Here is a 21,927-nt window from a genome sequence, read left to right as displayed (position 1 = left end):
TCCGGGATGGCTATGGCGATGTCAGGCGCTGAGGAGGCGTTCATCCAGGTTTCTTTGAGGAAGGCGACATCTGGTGACGTTGTGTCGAGCAGGTTCCAGAGTTCGACGGCGTGTCTGTGGACGGAGCGGGTGTTGAGCAGGATGCACTTGAGGTGGTTGCTGCTGGTCCTCAGCTTGTCAGGTGCGGTGCAGGTCCAGAGGCAGGTAAATTTGCAGGCTTGGCAGGTGAAGGGTCAGTGGGTGCGTTTCGGGGTGGCTCGGTAGCAGGCGGGGTTTCAGCCGGCGTTGAGTGCGTTGAGGGTGGCAGAGGCGTAGGTCCGTCGTGTGGTCTGGCGTTTATAGGGGCCAGGGGTCCTGGCGCTGGGCGCGGTCCAGGCGCGGACGGGCGCAGACGGGCTTGCCTTTGGTGCACCTTCGGCGTACAATCGGCGCGCCCACTGCACGCGTCCGCTGCACGGTCGCTGCGTGGCCTCCATATGTAGGTCAGAGGAAGGGAGGAGCAGCTGGGAGGGGGAGCGGGGCGGCCAATGGGTCAGGGGGGCGGGCCGCAGGGACACAGCGGCGGGAAAAAACGGCGGCAGAGATGCGGAAAGAAGGTGGTGGTGGGGCCACAGAAGGCAGGGGGCACAGGAGGGCAAAGCAAGGCAAGATTAAAGCAATGCGTTACTACTAGGAATCAGGGAGGACCTAGCGGTGAGGCTACAAGTCGTGCAAAATCTCAACAAACCAGTGCATACCCCATATCAAGGTTAGAGGCCTGCATTGTTTCTCTAGTGTCCACTGCTATTTGTAAGGCCCTGCGTTGGTCCTGTATCATCTGCTCCAGATCAGGGGCATGGTCTGGACACTTCCTTTGTTTACCGCCGACACAGCAATGGCTTGATGGCGTCTCCTCAGTTTTGCTCAGAGTCCACAGAGACATGGACCTACAGACTAAATCCGCCGACTCCAGCCATTCTCAGGTTGCCCCAAGGTATCACAGAAGTTTTTTTTTCCCTTCGCCCAATCAGACAGGGAAAATTTGTGAATACTTCAAGTTGAGGGTGTGCAACCGACGCTTCATGACCAGGAAGGAATTTTCCTGCCTCTGCACCGTGATGGTGTAATCCGGGAATAGCATTATACAAGCATTTTCCACTGTGATGTCCGAGAGCACATGTGCTTCTCACAGTATGGAATATCTATCCCTGTAATGTAGTAGACAGAACAGCAAGAGCCTCGGATTTGATCCGGGGGGGGGGGCCCTCGCTGGGACCGAGTTGGCAGGCTCAATGGAGAAGAACTGTGATTATGCCTCTTGTGACTTTCAGCATTCTGTGTAGGCGACACCATCCTTCCCCTCCACCGCTTCCGGCAATCCTGCTACACAGATATTGTTCCTTCTGGATTATCCTTCAGCATCATCCTCTCTGCGTTCCAGGATGTGCACAAATTCAGCCAACACTTGCATGGAGGTCTCCATCTCACAAATTCCAGGGTCAATTTAATTTAGGTTGTGGTCCATGGATTGAAATTTGTCATCAAAGTTGTGATTTTCTGCATGTAGTAAGGTGAGGTCAGTCAGCATATTGCCATTCTCATATTGGAGAAATGTTCTGGTCTGATCTACGGAGGATTCAAGTTGCTCCACTGCCTCAAGAACTGCGTCCAGTTTGCCCCCCATGGACGCGAAGAGTTTGAAAATTCCAGCACATTTGGTCAGATCTCTAGCGACCCATGGCGCCAGGCGTGAAGAATGCTTCTCTTGCAAAAGCGCAGGTAGGTAGATTACAGGGACCCATTTGACTGCGACAATTTTATCCTGAATCGCGACAGCACAAGCAGTTCCTGTATGTTCAGTGCAAGGTAATAGTGAATGTACTGCCTGGGATCCGTAGAAGTGAGCCACAGTGAAAGCTTAGGGGCAGTACGTAATTGAGGTGGTTGTAGGGCTTTGCAATTCCTACCGGCGGGTACAACCAGAAAGTTATTGAAGGTTTTGAGTTTTCAGGAGAGCATTGTGTTTTGCTGTGCGACTCGAGATATAGTCAAGAATTAGTCTTACCTTAGTATCCTGCCACTATGCCCACCTTAGCACTGATGTCCATCTTAGCACCAGGACACTCTAACGCAAGTTGCTGTTTGCGCTATATCAAATTCTTTCATTTCATTTCATAGTGCTTGCATTCGTGCACTAGTGGATCCTAAGAAAGCACAGCAGCATGAGCAGCCCAGTGTGATTTACGTTAGAGAGCACAGGAGCAGAAGAAGGTAGGGGAGTTCTTAGCATGTAGTAGGGAGGTGGATGGAGTTCCAAAGCAGTGCAAGGCCAGCTGATTAATCAGGCACAATTTCGTCCCTCACAGCAGTTGAAAAGGGAGCGAAGAAGGGCAGTGCACAGTACCCGGTTGTGGACACCCTCAGTGCTGCCCTTGGGATGCTGACCTCGATCCAGTCCCGGCGCTGCAAGTGCATGAGTGCCGGAGGGGCCCAGCTCTCTCTGGGGAGAGCCCAAATGTCCATATGTGGCCTGTTAAATTATTGGGCTGGGCAGGGTGGTAGGCATGCAGTCATTCTCTCCACTCGCCCAAGCCCATATTTCCAGCAGTTTTACTCGTAGTTGATGCTTACCAGTAAGAGGTTTTTCAGTTCCAGCAGTACTGTCGAGATTATTGCAGCAGACCGTCAGCGACAATGGTTGTACAGGGAGGGTAGTCGGTAGTACACAAATCCAGATGTCAGTGCCCAGCTGTGTCCCTGGCCACAGCTGCGCTCCAGTAGCTTACCCCTGTCACACCAGGCACCAAAACCGATCAGCACCAGGGAGATCCAGTAGTCATCTTGTAGCAGGTTAGTGTGGTTCACCGTTCCGGAGACCCACCTTCTCTGCAGTCAGCGCCACTGCTCGGCAGCACGTCTCATCAGATGTAGGCCTCGCCCATCAGCAACGCAGTCTCTCTTGTTATCTGCTTGCCTAGGTCCATCGGCAGTTAGAGGGTCATGCCATTACTCTGCATAGCAAAAGGAAGGTGATGTACTGTGATGCGCTCAGTGTTGGATAAAAAGCGGATAATCGTGGTTTCATAGCCGAGCCTTACCAAGGCACGTCCATCATCTTGGCCGTCCAAGCCATGCCCCCAAATGCCAATTGGTTTATGCTTGTGCAATTTTTTGTTTTGTCAAAAACGTACATGAAATGGCACAAGGAGCTTTGTTCTGTAGGTTCAAACACTGGTCAGTGTGATCCTGGGAAAGAATCTTCAATGGCAACGTGATGAGGCCTGCATTTCCCATCGGGTTCTAATGACAAGATAGTAGGGCTGCGTCCCTAATAAGACTTTATGTGAGTTTTAGATCAAACAATGTTTTGCACAGTCATCTAAGCATGAACAAATTTCACTGTTTAGGTCTTCCTTTATTTAAATTAGGGCTAACCACCAGTCCTGATGAATGCACACAGGAATTTCTTGGCTATTGACATCAAGAAACATGCTGACCAAGTTAGTCACTCAATAGTTAATCAGGCCCAATGATTCAATTTCTGTTGTTAATCTTATCATAGATTCCACTTTCTAATACATTATATTTTTACAAAGGATATTTGTAGATAATTTCAACCAATGATAACTTTATTTCGGTCGGAAGACCATAAAAGTGCAGATAAAATAAATACAAGGCACAATTCATTTTAAAACAATAAATAGTAAGCGAATCATTATTAGAGATAAAAATTAATTAAACTCAACAGTTATCAAGGGCCAAGTAATATAAAATTCATAATTGATCACAGGCATTATACAAAGCATTTCCTTCTGAGCCACATACCAAGTAGAAAACGAGATACAGCAAATACTATGGGGGGAGAAGCATCATACATTAAAACCCTGCAGGCCTGCGTACAATGTCTAAACCCCAGGTTCCTACATAATGGGGTCAGCCAGCATTTCCTTATTTTTACATACGCTGGACAGAAAAACAGAACATGAGGGACATCTTCTCGTATATAATTACAGGTCGGACAGGCTCCATGCTCCGATTTTGCCCATTTAGAAGTAAATGCCTTGATTGGTAGGCTGCCATGCCTTAGTTGAGTGTATAACTTCCTCGCAAGAGGTGGTTGGATTACATCTAGGAATATCTCTAGTTGTGGTTCCGATTTTACTAAGAGGAACTCTACGGACAGCCTGCCTAGGGTAGCTGATCTCTGTAGGGCTAAATAATTCTGCTGCTTCAACGGATTTTGGAGTTCCGATCTGGATATCCTCGGGCAGGTCAACTCCGGAGTCTCCCAAAGCTCCGGCAAACCTATCCGGGTTCTAAGACCCTTAATATGAAGCAACCACGGGATATTTTTGCTTTTTAGAAGGCCCCAAACCTCCAGAAATTCTGCTCTTAAGGGGGCCAGCTCAAGAACCGACCAGAACCTTCTTCAATAGAGCATAGGCTGTGCAGCTACCAACTCCTCTATTGACTCCAGGCCCAAATCAAATCGTAGAGGGATGAGTGGTGTAGTTTATGGTAGACCCACCAGATTCCTCATGAAACACAGTTCCACCCTCAGAAGATTGGATGTATTCTTATGGCCCCAAAGTTCAGCACAATACGTGGAGGCTGTTCTCGCCTGAAGTCGATATATTTCAAGGACCGGAGCTGCCGGTTTGAAGTCTGATGTTCTGTGGAGCTTGCTGATCCACCCTACATTTTGTGTTAGCTGACTTAAAAATTTGGAAGCCCCAGTCAAAATTTTCCGTCAATGTAATACCAAGATAGACAACAGTTTTGACACGTTCCAGGGGTTTGCTATTAAGGACGGGATTTGGGCGGGGGATTGAAGATCATGAACTTGGTCTTATCCAAGTTAACCTCTAATCCACGCGAAGCACAGAAAGTTGCAAAGCCGTCCAGAGTACGCTGGATGCCCGATGATGTTTTGGATAACAACAAGGTATCATCCTCAAACATCAGAGCGGGCACCCGCCCGGTAGCCAGCCTGGGAGCGTCATTGTCTATTACACCATTTAAATGGTCTACAAGACCATTGATGTAAAGGCAGAATAACGTGGGAGCCAGGATGCACCGCTGGCGTACACCCATTGAAACAGGAAAGCGTGCTGAGAGATCTCCATACCTCCCACACCTGACTTGTGCATAATTGCCAGTATGTATTCTATTTAAGATGTTCAATAAATAGGGCGGGAGACCCAAGTCTGCTAGAACTTTCCACAACTTTTCCCTAGGAACGAGGTCGAAAGCGACATGCAGGGCAACGAAGACAAGGTAGAGGCTGCCACCCTCCACTCTTGCCGTTTTCCAAAATAAAACCTGCAGCCGGAATATTTGGGCCAAGGTTGAAATACCTGACCTAAACCCTGCCTGTAGTGTAGTCAATATTTTGTTTTCCTCCATCCACCCTTGGATCCTATCCATTAGTTTTTGTGTTGTATCTATAAGGCTAATGGACCTATAATTAGATGGGGTTAACAGGCAACCTTTCTTATAGATAGGGACGATCTTGGCTCCCAACCAGGTGCCTGGTAGGTCAGTCCCCATAAGAATCGCGTTAAACAGGACGACCAAAAATGGTGCCCATATTTTAGGTTGAGAACGAAATAAATCCCCAGGCAATTTATCAAGGCCAGGAGCTTTGTTAGAAAGTAGCCTTGCTAGTGCAAACTCAACCTCCTTCAGAGTGATAATCTCGGGCATTGCAAGATTGCGCTCATCCTCACCATCCCGGGAGTCCTGCCCCCGTTCATCGCCCAAGGCCCCCACCTATCGATACTCATGGCGGAGGCCTAGGGGGGCAAACGAAGGAGGCACCGTAGCTTCACCCAGGGCCTGGTCCGTCACCCCTAGCAGTCTATACGCCTGGCAGGGTTCGGGACCTGAAAGAGGCACGGACTATAGCTCCAAGTTAGCTTATAATGCTCCAAAGTGTGCTTCCCACACCGAGGGTGCTATATTCGGAAATAAAGCCAAACTTGTCCCACTCACGCCTGAGCCAACAATAGCCCAGAACGACTTAGAGTCCTTACATAAGAGTGCAGATCTAAACTCCTCCCATCTAGTCTCCTCCCAATCCCTCTTTCCCCTAATGATTGCCTTTTTGTAGAGCAATCGTGATAACCTAATTTCTTCTCTGTCTTTGGTTTTAATTGCAATGAGCAGGTCTTTTTTTGCTTTCCTGCAGGAGGCGTCATACCAGGGATGTGTCCTGACCCGATGGGGTTTGTTCCCACTCACAGGGCAAAACACATCCACTAGCACGACTGCCAACTGCTCATGGATTTCCACAGCTCTACCCTGGGGACCCAACTCTTCCATCTGAGAAATCAGAGGTACAGCTATCTGATATATTTCAGCAAGCTTGGTGGGGGAGTCCTGGAAATAAGGCCATTTTACACTGCGCCTATTATTGGCTATCGTGAGTGGCAGGAGTTCAAAATTAATTTCGGGCAGGATTTGTCAGCCCGAAACTCCCTGGCTTGAGTGTTAGGACAAGGGCATTGTGGTCACTGTCTTGTCTTAGGAGAACCCTAAATTCCAGCAGTCTATCCCAATATTTAACCTCCATCATTATATAGTCAATGATGGAGGTTTGCTCTAGTCTGTTAAACGTAACTGACCCCGGTCTGTCAGGTTCCAACCTCCCATTGCACGCCCGCAAAGACGTTGCAAGGGAGAATGATTTAATTTGGAGGACCAACGGGGTCCATGCCCTGACAGGAGGGATCTGGGGATTGGGAAGATGCCAAAACAGTTCCTCGTCATCCTGTTCACCCAACTCTACACTGACAAGGGGCTCAAACTGACAATTGAAATCACCACCAAGCACTAAAGCGATCGAAGGGTCAAGTGCCTGGATGAAGTGTTTTAATGCATTAATTGTGTCAGAATCCTGCCCACATTTAACTGGCCTTGAGTAAATGTTTAATAGGGCCACCTGAGGCATATTTTGAGGGGTTAAAAGTACACACTGGACATCTAGGGAGTTAGTTGGTATTTGGGCACCCTGGACTCCCAGATGGGTGCCCACTCATATTGATAGGCCTCCCAATGGTCTCCCCCTGTCCCTGGCTGTTGCCAGATTGTCAAAGGTTGCATAACCAGGATTTACACTCTCCTTCAATCTAATTCCCTCGGCCAATCTTTAATCATTTCCTGAAGACACAAAAAAAACCTCAGAACAAGGATGTTCATCTGGCTACTGAACCAAGGATAAATATCAACATAAAGTGCCCCATATGGGGCCTGTTGGGTATTGAACCCCCAACTCAATGAAGAGCAGGAACCGTTGATGGGGCATCTCACCTCGGTGGATTGGGGTACCTGTATCTTAAATAAGGATGTCCCCTTAAATCGGGACAGTTCTTCTGCAGCCTAAAAGGAGATGAATGGATTTACCTCGACTATGAACAGATTCCTCCTTGGAAACATCATACTTTATTGTTTTTTATCACAGTTTTAAAGGGTGGAAGATGCACCGTCTCACCTCTCTTCCCCCCATTGTTTTTAGGTAAAACCATTTACACCTACCAGAATTCCCTTTGTGAATTCCTGGCAGGGTACAGGTAGGCCTTTTTGACTATGAAAATATTTTAACAGTGGAAAATGCCTTTGTGAAATGTGGCCTAGATGTTAGTTATGAAATCCTTTACTTGTTCCTGGCTTACACCTGGACAAGACTAGGTCAGAGTCAGCAGCCTCTTTGTTAATCAAGTCAAAGATGTCCTGAATTTAGTGGCAGTGTCTTTATATGTTAATGTTTCCAAGGCTTATTGCTTATTTATTTTATTTATTTATTTTTAAGCTTATATCGTGCACAGCTACCTACAATGGGTTTCCCGGCGCCAGGGATAGACTGTAGAAGAAGGAGGGTGTATCACCTTGACTTAAGGCCACAGCCGGCTATTGGTCACGCTTAGTAAAAAGCAGAGTCTTCAGAGCCTTACGGAAGCGGAGTAAGTTGGTCTCAGATTTTAATGCCAATGGGAGGGAGTTCCAGTGTTTAGGACCCAGGGTCGAAAAGGAGCGGCCTCCCATTTTTGTCAGCTTCCATCTTGGCACTGTGAAGTTACCAGTGTCCGAAGACCTTAGTGAGCGCAGGGGTCTGTAGGCTTACGGCCGGGACAGCTGATATGTCTGTAAGGGCTGCAATTGGTGTCAGATGTAATGAATGTGAGCTACAGGGTAGCAGTACAGAAAGGTATGATGGTGAGGCCAGGCTGTAAGCTTTGACTTCAGACGTCTCCAACTTGACCTTTGGTAGTGTGATTTGTACATGGGCACATCAAAAAAACTGACTTTCTATTCAAAATCCAGCAGAATAAACTTCACTAAGTCCACCATTTCTAGGCACTTGATTCTACAAAAGCTTGGTCTGCTTACAAGTCCTTTTTAGGTCTGGTGTTAGACAAGCTCTTTTGATTTTACAAAAATTAGGAGGTAATGTACTAACATTTTGCACTGACTTTGCATCACAAAAGTGACATAAATCAGCACAAACTGTTATTTTTAGTATTTATTTTCCAGCGCAAAACTTCTTTTTCACTAGAAATTAACAAAAAAGTAAAATAAAGAAACGCAAAGCACTGATTTGTGATATCTAAAATGTCATGGGGGCATTACATGGGTGTTCCCATGCAACTACCCGCACTTTTTCTTTGAAAAACCCTTTCTACAAAAATTTGAGCCTGGGTTTTTCATAAAGAACTAATACTTTTTGAAACCAGACATTAATAGAGAAATGTTTTCCTTTCTCCTTTCTTTTCTGACTTTGCATGTGTGCTATAGTGTACAGCACACTTAAAAAGTAGGAAACGTATTATCTGCTGTTTAGGCTAGACTCTCGCACACACTCTTACAGTAAGGCCCAAAGGTGTGTGCATAGCGCACAGCAGTGCAATTCTGCACCAGTGCTAGGGAGAGCGGAGGAGATAACAATAGCTCTGTAGATATGGTGCTCTCCTGGTCCCTCCCTGTTACGAAACGCAGCACAGCAATTTTGGCTGCTGAACTGTGTTCAATCAATCAATCAATCACGGCATTTGTAAAGCGTGCTACTCACCCGGGAGGGTCTCAAGGCGCTGGGGGAGAGGGGTATGTTACTGCTCGAACAGCCAGGTCTTGAGTTGCTTCCTGAAGGAGAGATGGTCTTGGGTTCGCCGAAGGTGGGTGGGGAGGGTCTTCCAAGTCTTGGCTGCCAGGTAGGAAAAGGATCTTCCTCCGGCGTTGGCCCTGCGGATGCGTGGTACGGTGGCGAGGGCATGGCTGGTCGATCGTAGCTGGCGGGTGGGCGTGTAGAAGGTCATGCAGTCGTTGAGGTACTTGGGGCCCAGGTCGTGGAGAGCCTTGTGGATGAGGAGTCTGAACGTGATTCTCTTTCTGACGGGGAGCCGGTGTAGGTCTCTCAGGTGTCTGGTGATGTGGCTGTGTCGGGGGATCTCCAGGAGGAGTCGTGCGGAGGCGTCTGGATGCGTTGGAGTCTTTTTTGAAGTTTGGCTGTGGTTCCGGCGTCAAGGGTGTTCCTGTAGTCCAGTCGGCTGGTGACAAGTGCCTGGGTGACCGTCTTCCTGGTTTCAGTGGGGATCCATCTGAAGATCTTGCGGAGCATGCGCAGGGTGTTGAAGCATGAAGATGAGACGCGTTGACTTGTCTGGTCATCGACAGGGAGGAGTCCAGGATGAATCCCAGGTTGCGTGCGTGGTCCGTTGGTTTGGGAGCGGTGCCCAGGGAGCCACCAGGTGGAGGGTGATGATCCCAGGATGAGGACTTCCGTCTTGTCTGAGTTCAGTTTAAGGCGGCTGTTCCTCATCAAGTCGGTGACGTCTTTCATCCCTTCGTGTAGGTTGGCTCTGGCGGTGGTGGGGTCGTTGGTGAGGGAGAGGATCAGCTGGGTGTCGTCGGCGTAGGAGATGATGTTGAGGTTGTGTGTGCGTCGAAGCTGTTGTGTATGTCGGCGATCTTGCGGTGGAAGAACGAGGCAAGTGAGTTGCAGAGGTCTTGCGAGGGAGTGATGTCGTTGTTTCCGACGCTGGGGTTGGAGAACTCTTTGACGATGCTGAAGAGTTCCTTGCTGTCGTGGGTGTTGTTGTCCAGTCGTTCTTTGAGTGCCATCTTCTTGGCGGCACGGATCAGCTGATGGTGTTTGCGGGTGGCGTGCTTGAGGGCGGTCCTGTTGTCTGTGGTCTGGTCGAGCCGCCAGGCTTTCTCGAGGGTGCGGCAGTTCTTCTTGGATTCCTTGAGTTCGTCGGTGAACCAGGGGGTTTTCTTGCTGCCGGGTCTGCTGGGAGGGTTTTTTAGTGGTGCAAGGTCATCGGCGCAGGCGGTCAGCCACTTGGTGAGGTTGCTGGCTGAATCTTTGGGGTCCGTTGTGCTGGTGGGAGTGTTCTGGCTGCGGGAGGCGGTGAGCTGCTCGGCGGTGATCTTGCTCCAGATTTGGTGGGGAACCTGCTGCGGGTGGTGGTGGGTCGTAGTTCTTCTGAACCTGAAGTGGACGCAGCTGTGGTTGGTCCAGTGAAGTCCGGTGGCGTGGCTGAAGGAGATGTGCTTGCTGGATGAGAAGACGGGGTCAAGCGTGTGGCCGGCGTAGTGGGTGGGGGTGTTCACCAGTTTCTTGAGTCCGAGGTTGGGGAGGTTGTCCAGCGGGCCGGTGGTGTTTCTGTTCTTGTTGTTCTCCAGGTGGAAGTTGAGGTCCCTAGGAGGATGTAGTCGGAGGAGGGAAGGGCGTGTGGGCCGATGAAGTCTGCGATGTCTTCGCTGAATTGTGTGCGTGGTCCCGGTGGTCGATAGATGAGGGTGCCTTGGAGGGAGGTTTTGGGGTCAGTGTGTATCTGGAAGTGTAGGTGTTCAGCGGCGGTGAAGGTTTCGTCGGAGTTAGTCGAGATGCGGATGGTGTACTTGTGTACGATGGTGATGCCTCCTCCCGTCTGGTTGACGCGGTCCTTCCGGATGATCTTGTATCCATCTGGGATGGCTATGGCGATGTCGGGCGCTGAGGAGGCGTTCATCCAGGTTTCCGTGAGGACGGCGACGTCCGGTGCTGTCGCATTGAGCAGGTCCCAGAGTTCCACGGTGTGCCTGTGGACGGAGCGGGTGTTGAGCAGGATGCACTTCAGGTGGTTGCTGCTGGTGCTCGACTTTGCGGGGGTGGTGCAGGTCCGGTGTCAGGTGAATCGGCAGGCTTGGCAGGCGAAGGGTCCGTGGGTGCATCTCGGGGTTTCTCGGTAGCAGGCAGGGTTCCGGCCGGCATTGAGTGCGCTGAGAGTGGCGGCGTCATAGGTCTGTCGGGTAGTCTTGCATCGGCGTCGGGGGCCAGGGGTTCTGGCGCTGGGCGCGGGCCAGGTGTGGACGGGCACAGACGGGCTTGCCTTTGGTGCACCTTCGGCGCACAATTGGCGCGCCCGCTGCGCATGGACGCTGCGCGCACGCGTGGACTCTGCCATAAATGAGGTGTGGGGGGGCGGAGCGAGGGAGGAGCAGCTGGGAGGCGGGAGCGGGGCAGCGAATGGGGATCGTGGCAGAGGAAGGGGGCTGGGCCGCAGGGGAGCAGCGGCGGGGGTCTGAAGGCGGGAAAGAGCGTGGAGGAGGCGGCGAGGGGGGAAGCCCTGAGGGCGGGTCCCTGGAGGCAATCAGCAGCGGCAGCAGGCAGGAGTAGCGGTGGAGGCCAGCACACAGGGGCCGTGCGGTAGGTGGAGCGACCTGGAAGCGACCTCGGGTGGCACAGTAGTATATCTGCCTCTAGATGTATTGTATACTTACCTAAAGTGGCTTTCAGCCTTTCTATTCATCCATTGATCCGTTGGCGTGTCACTCACATTTCGTTTCCTCTCACTAGGGGCGTACAGCATGAGGCAGTGAGTCAGCCTACTTAAGCAGCTTCAGTTTGAGGGACTGCATTTTGTTCTTTCTTTTTTTTTTTTTGTTTTTTTGTCCTCATTCACGCCCTTGGTATCTGAATAGTAGTGCGTGGAGATAAGCGTACTGCCACAGATAAACTGGTATAGGCGAACCGCCCATCAGTACTATGATATACACCCACAGCGCCACATCAAGATAACAATCAGGGTAGTATGCTGCAGTCAAATACCCAATCCTGTATCGAATCACCCTATTGGGTATACAAACGTAAAAGAAAGAGATTGCCAAACAGCATAATCATTGGACTTTGGGTTTCCGTGAGGACGGCGACGTCCGGTGCTGTCGCATTGAGCAGGTCCCAGAGTTCCACGGTGTGCCTGTGGACGGAGCGGGTGTTGAGCAGGATGCACTTCAGGTGGTTGCTGCTGGTGCTCGACTTTGCGGGGGTGGTGCAGGTCCGGTGTCAGGTGAATCGGCAGGCTTGGCAGGCGAAGGGTCCGTGGGTGCATCTCGGGGTTTCTCGGTAGCAGGCAGGGTTCCGGCCGGCATTGAGTGCGTTGAGAGTGGCGGCGTCATAGGTCTGTCGGGTAGTCTTGCATCGGCGTCGGGGGCCAGGGGTTCTGGCGCTGGGCGCGGGCCAGGTGTGGACGGGCACAGACGGGCTTGCCTTTGGTGCACCTTCGGCGCACAATTGGCGCGCCCGCTGCGCATGGACGCTGCGCGCACGCGTGGACTCTGCCATAAATGAGGTGTGGGGGGGCGGAGCGAGGGAGGAGCAGCTGGGAGGCGGGAGCGGGGCAGCGAATGGGGATCGTGGCAGAGGAAGGGGGCTGGGCCGCAGGGGAGCAGCGGCGGGGGTCTGAAGGCGGGAAAGAGCGTGGAGGAGGCGGCGAGGGGGGAAGCCCTGAGGGCGGGTCCCTGGAGGCAATCAGCAGCGGCAGCAGGCAGGAGTAGCGGTGGAGGCCAGCACACAGGGGCCGTGCGGTAGGTGGAGCGACCTGGAAGCGACCTCGGGTGGCACAGTAGTATATCTGCCTCTAGATGTATTGTATACTTACCTAAAGTGGCTTTCAGCCTTTCTATTCATCCATTGATCCGTTGGCGTGTCACTCACATTTCGTTTCCTCTCACTAGGGGCGTACAGCATGAGGCAGTGAGTCAGCCTACTTAAGCAGCTTCAGTTTGAGGGACTGCATTTTGCTCTTTCTTTTTTTTTTTTTTTTTTTTTGTCCTCATTCACGCCCTTGGTATCTGAATAGTAGTGCGTGGAGATAAGCGTACTGCCACAGATAAACTGGTATAGGCGAACCGCCCATCAGTACTATGATATACACCCACAGCGCCACATCAAGATAACAATCAGGGTAGTATGCTGCAGTCAAATACCCAATCCTGTATCGAATCACCCTATTGGGTATACAAACGTAAAAGAAAGAGATTGCCAAACAGCATAATCATTGGACTTCGGGGGAAACCCCCCCCCCCCCAAAACCAAAAAAAAAAACCCCGGTTACATACTCAACTATGGCCAATGTAGACCAAACGTTTCTCTTATCTGGATTGCCTGATCTTAGTAGGTCCATTTTTGATGTTTGTAGTACTGAAATGCGCCAGTCCTGCAGGGAGGGGGCTAACGGGTCTTTCGACTTCTTACAAATTTCCCTTCTGGCTAACAAGATTCCAAAAAAGAGTAAGTTCTTTGCTGTACCCTGAAATTCTGGTGCAACCCCAAAGATTATAAGAGCGGGACATAGCCAGACTTGGGAACCTAGGGCGGTAGTGAGTGTGAGACATACCGCATTCCAAAAGGAAAGTAACAAAGGGCAGTCATAAAACATGTGTAGATCAGAAGCCGCCACCAGACCACATTTAGGGCATGCCACTGATGAGTTGTTTGGAAACTTTGAGAGCCTCTTGGGCGGATAATATGCCCTATGTAGGGTAAAAAGGTGGTTTCGGCATAACCAAGATGGTTTCACTATATTCCACAAAATCTTAAAGGACTGCAACCACAGGTTCTCCACTTTTTGATTCGTAATGTGTGCGGCCCACAATGTGTCGGGCAGATGAAACTCACTATCTCACTAATCTCTGGCCAAATGGCAGCCTGGATTCTGCCCTAAATAATCTTATACTCTCCTGTGAAGGTTTGGGACTCTCCCAACTGGTCAACAAACCTACACATTCTGCAGGGCACCAGCTTGATTTGATCTTCTCCTCCCCCCAGCTAGTATTCCTGAGCGACATACTGCCTATGTGCTGGACCGACCATGCACTTATAAAATTTCACATAGCTGGCAGCAGAGCCACAAGGACGCCACTCAGCACCTCCCCCGACTCTCTGTACAGAGATTGGAAAGTGCTGGACAAACTCAAATCGACCGCCCCCGTGTTCAATGTGGAAAACAGTTTTTCCGCCGATTATTCGGTGGAGGACAACTATAGGGCCCTCTGCACAAGGATTACTAATACCGCGGAACACCTTGTCCCCCAGAAAAAGTGCAAACCTAAGAGAAGAGCACCAGCTCCCTGGTTTGATGACTCATTGAGAGCCCTCAAATTAGCTTGCAGACAATCAGAGAGAAAATGGAGGCCAGGTTATTCGGATACCAACAAATCTCTCTGGAAAGACAACCTCCGGGCATATAAATCTGCCATTGTCCAAAGCAAGGCTAATTATTTCTGCACCACCATCGCCAACGCCACTAATAGTTCGAAAAGTATCTTTCAAATACTCAAAAACCTAACCCACCCAGAATGTGCCACAATGACGCAGCCTCCCACTCAAGCCCTCTGTGACAATTTGGCAGCATTTTTCATCAATAAAATTAACACCATCATTCTTAATTTGAAACCCCCCCCGCTGGGATGTTCCAACTGCCCGGGAGCCAGCACCAGCATCCAGGACTTGACGCCCTTAGGCTCCACCCCCACGGCGAAGTTACGGGAATTTCCCCCTATCTCTGAATCCGAGTTTGAAAGATTGGCGCTCGGTATTACCTCGGGTTCCCCGCTTGACCCCCTGCCTCCAAAAATTTGGAAAAGCTTCGGAACAGAACTTTTTGGCACTTTGCGTCAAATATGCAACCAGTCTCTGCACTGTGGATATGTTCCAATTTCTTGGAAACAGGCGCTCGTCACCCCGCTCCTGAAAAAGCCGTCCTTGAACCCTGACTGTCTGTCAAACTACCGACCCATCTCCCTCCTGCCATTTCCAGCGAAAGTCGCCGAACGATGGGTCAGCTCCTGTCTCTCCACTCACCTGGAGCAGAACAACTTCCTGGATGATCTCCAATTCGGTTTCCGTCCAGCCCACGGTACCGAAACAGCTGTCTTGACAGCCATGGAAGATCTTCGCATGCGTGCAGACAGGGGCCAGCCAGTAGCATTGATACTGCTGGACTTGTCTGCCGCATTCGATACGGTCAATCACAGGACGCTGTTGGAGAGACTCGGTGAGGCAGGTGTGGATGGCACGACTCTGCTATGGTTTCATTCCTACCTGCGGGACAGGAGACAGGCTGTCTCCCTCCCCCCATTCCAATCCGCATTCGCACCGGTTCCCCAAGGAGTTCCTCAGGGCTCCTCCATCAGTCCCATCCTCTTTAACGTGTATCTCAAACCTTTGGTCACGTTAATTAAGTCGTTCAGGATAAAAACAATCAACTACGCTGACGATACCCAGCTTATTCTCTCATGGGAGGGAGAAGACTCCATCCCCTTAACCTCCTTCCACGACTGTTTAAGAGAGACGGCTGGGTGGTTGCACAGGAACTCCCTACAATTTAACTCCTCCAAAACAGAGGTTCTGTTTTGCGCTGGCAACAACATACCTTGCCAGTTCCCAAGCAATTTCTGGCCTCCAGAGACTAGGGACAAACCCCAGCCAGTTACCTCGGTCCGCAACCTGTGAGCCATGCTCAATAACAAGCTGAGTATGGAAACCCAGGTTGCCAAAACAGTGGGGATCTGCTCAGCTCTTCTACGCTCCCTGCATAAAATCATGCCACTCCTTCCTGCACAAGCTCGGGCGTTGATAGGCAGGTGCACTATTCTCAGTCGCCTTGACTATTGCAACGCACTGCTCCTTGAGCCCCCAGTCACGCTGCTAGACCGGCTTCAAAGAATTCAGTCAGCCGCTGCCAAGCTAGCTCTTGGTTGGACAAGAAGATCCTCGGCCACAGCGGCCTTAGCCGAACTGCATTGGCTACCTTTGAAGCAGCGTGTGGCTTTTAAATCCCTCTGCATTGTCTTCAAGGCTCTGCATGGACTCGGGCCCAGACCTCTACAAGCTCTGTTCCAGTGGTACACCCCGACCAGAGACCTGCGATCGTCCTCGGCCTATCTGGTAATAGTGCCCAGATTCAACAAAGCCAGAACCGGGGGCAGATCTTTCAGGGTCGCAGCGACCAAATTATGGAACAGACTGCCCATCGACATACGCCAAATCCCTCAACTCCTTCCCTTTCGGAAACGGATCAAGACCTGGTTATTCCCCTAATTCCTCCCGTCGGCCATTTACCTCAGTTTCTCCTCAGTTGAGTATTCTCCAGCGCCAGGAAGCCTGCAAGGTATCAGCCGTGCTTTACAAATACTCAAAATAAATAAAATAAAAAATAAAAACTATCAACCTCCTCCAGTAGTAGGTTGTACCAGAATGAAACCTCTTTCTTTTGCTCTTTCATAAGGAGTGCATCCACACAAAAGGTAGTTCTCCCAGTGTAAATGTTTTTGTTTTTACTTTATAATTACTTTCCTGTTGCCTTTGTTTTCAGAGCCTGATGGGATAGAAGAATGCTGTCAATGTGAACACAGGGCAACTTCCAGCATTTGGAGTTCCTGTCGCCTTCTATTGTAAATTCCATTTGGAGTGTCCTTTGTTTATCTAACCACTGCTATTTATTTACAGCATAGCAGAGTATCATCATCATCAAATCTTATCTTCTTTTTCCTATGCATGCAATAATGTGTAATGATATGTGTCTATTCCAAAATGATACACAACCCAAAAGCTTCAATATTACAGGATATAAATTCATAAGCGGACAATTCAGCCGAATTATCTATCCTGGACTTTGCTTCACCAATGATTCTTTAATAAACTTTGCCTAAGAAGAAAACCAACCCTAATTATATTTAATTTACAGCACACTTGTAACAGTTTTATTTAAACATAGGTGTGGGGTAATTAGTTTTTTTAACCAACCACTATTTAATACTGTGACCCTTAGAAAAGAAACTCAGAAGCTTACAGGTGCTTCAGTATGTGAGAGTTAGAAAGTCACTCTTTATAGCCTGTTCACCCCTATTTTGTGTGCTGAATGGAACCGGTGGTAGCTGCCTCTGACTGTGTCCTAGGCTCTGCTAGCCTGGCCAAGGGCCAGTGCTATGTTACACACAAACGCATACATTGAGGTACACTTACAATTAGCATGACCTACCCTATATGTCCTTAGTAGACCATAGGGCAAAAGGTTGAAACCGTCCTATAAGTCCCTAGTCTATAAAAGGGCACAGCAGTTTAGAGGCTATTGGCCTTTGATCCACATAGCATGTGTGTACTACTGTGAGCCTGAGGTTATTTTGAAAGCAGCGCTGTGCTGCAGCACTGCTTTTAAAAGTAAAGCCACTGCAAACTTGACTTTTGTGGCAAGGGCACCTCCACAAAGATCATCTATCCTTCTGTTTTACATATTATGTACCCCTCAAAATCTTCCCTAGGTGTTCCAGGGGTGGGGATCATGTAACTATAAACAGGGTCCCTATAAATGTGGTGTATCAACACTGGTGAGTACCCCCAGGTCTCCCCTAGGTGTTCCAGGAAGGGGGTGTGTCCTAAAATTATGAACAGGGACGTTATAAACATGGTGAGGAAGAAATTGCACATTTCATTTTTGCCATTGAAAATAGTTGGCCTCAGAGGCTAACATGGCACTATGTTATGGACACATATTTATTGCTAGGAGATTGTGAAAAATATAATTCAAAGACTGACCAGAATGGTATTGATAGATCCAGCAACTTGGCATTGTTGAATTTATCATAACTTGTACAGAAAAGAAGTTAGCGTGAGATAAGTTCACGTTGCTTGAAATATTTGATTTTACTTTTATTTGTATAGTTTTTACTTGTGGAGGAACGATTCAGAACATTGGGGGAATGAATTTGACGTGTGCTTTTTAAAAGTTGTTTTAGAAGATCTTTTTATCGGTCCTCTTTTAACTTAAATAATCGCACATTGCACTTTAACTGTACTCCTCTTCTGGGAGGCAGGACGTCCGTGTTTGACCAGCCATCTTTGAATTTTCAGCGCACTAGTGGTTGGCAGGCATCAGAATTTAATGTGTCTGCAACTGTGGATATGAATCGAATGAGATAAGTTCAGGCTACTTAAACTAATCATTTTTACCTTCATTTGTATTGATTCTGAACATTGTGGAGATGCATTTGACATGCTTTTTAAAAGTTGTTTTAGAACATCTATTAATCAGTACTCTTTTAACTTAAATAATCGCTGTTAGAAATTGGGTTTCTGGTTGGCTAGAGTGTGCACCTAAGCCAGGCAGAACCTACCTCTCTAGTCAGGGTAAGGGACTTTCACACCCGAGATAACCCATGCTCACTCGCTTGGTAGCTTGGCAGAGCAGTAAGGCTTATCCCAGAGGCAACTAACTACACCAATCCTCTGGTCTGTCAGAGCTCTGAACATGTGCTAGGCTTGTCAAGAGTATAGAATTCGGCCACACCCACCCTGGCCCTTCAGCAGAGCACAGGGATCACCTTGAGCTCCTTCCAAAGTGCTCACCACACACTATTGGCAAAACCCCAAGGGTAGCACTACCCAGTCTCTGGAGAACAATTGGGGGGGCACAACAAAGGGGACCAGTACACACTTTCACCAATAAGCAAAAACATACCAAACATGGCCACACTACCCCTTTCATATTAGAAATTACCACTGAAGCACATATCAGGGAATTCTCAATGCAAACCTATGAGAGGGCAGCCTCACATTATTAGGAAACCAAATAGGTATTTTGTCACTACCAAGACATGCCACACAGTTAAGGCACATGTACTACCTTTTACCTACACAGCACCCTGCCCATAGGGCTAGCTAAGACCTCTATAGTTAAATAAATTGAGTCAATCAATAATCAATCCCTAGTCCTATACATTTAGATCATGTACACATTAATCAGCTCCATCCAATGTATGCATGTATTCATAAAAACATATAAATGCAACAGCAATCACTTCCAATTCAAGGACAATATTTTAATCTATTGTCTCAGCGTCAAAAAAGATATACATAATTCAGTTTATAAATCAATACAAAATATTGGTTGCCCCGAACAGAGCGTGCAGCATAGCAAAGGGTGCCATAAGAATTGTGAAGTGATTAGAAAAGAAAGGAGGAAATTCAAAGAAGTGACATTAAATTAAAAATGATTTTTATAGGGCAGTAACGGATCCACATTCAACCGTTCTGCATAACCTAGCCACTCGATTAGTACAAAAAACACTCTCTCATTGTTAATTTGAGACAAATTATATGTTATCAATATCTGCACATAATTATATAGAGAGAAAGAGGTAGTCCAGGTTTATTATATAGGGTGTGAACGTTTCGACTCGTCTTAGGGCCGAGATTCTGTCACAGTTAAAAGTTGAAGGGAACTATAGGCTCCTAAAAAAAAAAAAAAGATCGAACGAATGTGATTAGTCAAACCATAAGTGCCGTAACTAGCCAAGCGTTGCTGGACGGCTTTATCACTAAAAATGAATTTGACTTCCTGAACAACAAATACCCACGGATGCCTACAATATATACCCTCCCCAAAGTGCATAAACGAATGGAAGACCGCCCGGGGAGACCCATTATTTCAGGTTGTGGTTCCTTGCTTGAACCACTGTGTAATTATATTGATGTGTTCTTAAAGCCTATAGCAACCGCAACTCCCACTTACCTGCGGGATACTATGGCAACAATACCGTTGGTTGGTGGACGCCAATATGATCCAGATACGTGCTTGCTAGCCACAATGGACAACAATGCTCTTTATACTAATATTCCACAACGGGCAGCGTTAGATTGTATAGAAGTCATTATGAATCGGAGACCTACTCCACATAGGGTTCCAACTGATATTATCATCAAACTCTTGACTATAGCCATGACACAGAATTTTTTCATGTTTCAGGAGAAATTCTATGTACAGACGAAGGGCGTAGCAATGGGGGCGAGCTTCACCCCCAATCTGGCAATATTATTCATGAGTGAATATGAACACATTTTTGTGTTGAATGAAAACAACCCATATCGTAACCAAATCTCACTTTGGGCAAGGTACATCAATGATGTCCTATTATTTTTGGGAAGGAAATAAGGAGTCTCTCACACAATTTCATGAGTGGTTGAATCTGCGACATGTTGATATTCAATTCACATTGGAGTCGGACAATAAAATGATACATTTTTTGGATATACAAATAAAGTCTGACTCTGGATGCCTTTGCACTAGTTTATATAGATAAAGCAGTGAGCGAAATACGCTACTTAGATACTCAAGTCATCACCCCCGTAACCTCAGGGATATTTTGCCCTTCGGGCAATTCCTGAGGGTACGCAGAAACTGTACCAAAAAAGATTTTTTGATGAATCATCACTTCTCATTGCTAGACTAAGTGAACGAGGTTACCCTATGCGTTTGCTAAAAAAGGCACGTAAGCGTGCTTGGCACAATCACTGAGAACATCTACTAAATGTGCAAGAAATGGGACCCGTTGAGGAAAGGACTGTGTGTGTCACTACCTTTAACACCAAAAGCAATGCGATCAAAAAAGAGATAAATCGACATTGGCATTTGGTAAAAGATGAAGTAGGGTGACTACCGCCCCCCTCTCCGTGCCTTCCGGAAAGGCAGGAACATTAGGGACCACCTGATTAAATCCCTTTTACCTACAGTGGCCACAGTCACCCAAACCACACTATGGGGCCTTCCCCCAGTGTTAGGCCATACCAAATGAGGGTCTTGTAAGGCATGCTCCCTCACCATTGAATGCACTACATTTACCTATAACAATCAGGTTCATACACTGAAGGAACACAGTAATTGTAACACCACAGGGGTGATCTATGCCATCCTATGCCCCTGTGGTTTCATGTACATTGGCCAGACTATCCAAAGAGCCAAATGTAGTATTCTCCAGCATACCAGTCGTATATGTTGTAAAACTGTAGGAGCACCCCTAGTGGAACATTTCACCACCTTTGATCATGATCCCAATAGTCTAAGGTGGTGGATTATTGAAAAGGTGAGAGTGAACCCAAGAGGAGGGGACCTAAACAGTACTTTGAGCAGAAGGGAATGCAGATGGATACACCATCTAGACACGGTCAGTAAGGAGCTGAATGAATTAGGAGAGATCAATAGACAGGTGGCAGTCCTATGAATACCTGATGAGAAGTGACTTGTACTATATGACCATTCAATACTCAATGTTTTGCCATAGTACTGTATGATACTTTATGTTAACATTATGACCATGTAGTGTCTAATGCCAGGATGGATTGTAAGTAAATGTTGCACTGTTGTATAATGTTTTTGTATTTAAATGTATATATGTATATAATAGGTCTGGAAGGTAGTCTGGAATTACCATGTTCCGTGATTGATGACCTATTATTATAAATTTTTCAATGAGCTACGTGGAATTTTTTTGACTTTTAATTTATAATGACATTTCAATGATGCAGTTTCTTCGTATGTAAAATTTCCAACAATGCCTGGGGCAATTTGAACACGATGGAAGTCAAGGGAGATATGACCACCTTTCATGTGTATAATTGTTTTTAATCATGCAGAGACTTGATTGGTTCAACCTATACCTTTCCAAGATGGTTGCCATCATATAGAAATTGGGATATTACCTTTGAATTTCCCCAAGAGCCCAGGTATAATGATGCCCTACCCACATGATTAAAAGAGGGTACCCCAATAAATTTGTTCATCTAAATGGACCGTTTACGGCCAAGATAAGTGTGAGGTCGATCGTTAAGGGATTTGGGAATTTAATATCATCCCA

This window comes from Lissotriton vulgaris, chromosome 10 (assembly GCF_964263255.1).
Source record: "Lissotriton vulgaris chromosome 10, aLisVul1.2, whole genome shotgun sequence".
Classification (NCBI taxonomy): Eukaryota; Metazoa; Chordata; class Amphibia; order Caudata; family Salamandridae; genus Lissotriton; species Lissotriton vulgaris.
Note: the sequence above shows the minus strand (reverse complement) of the source record.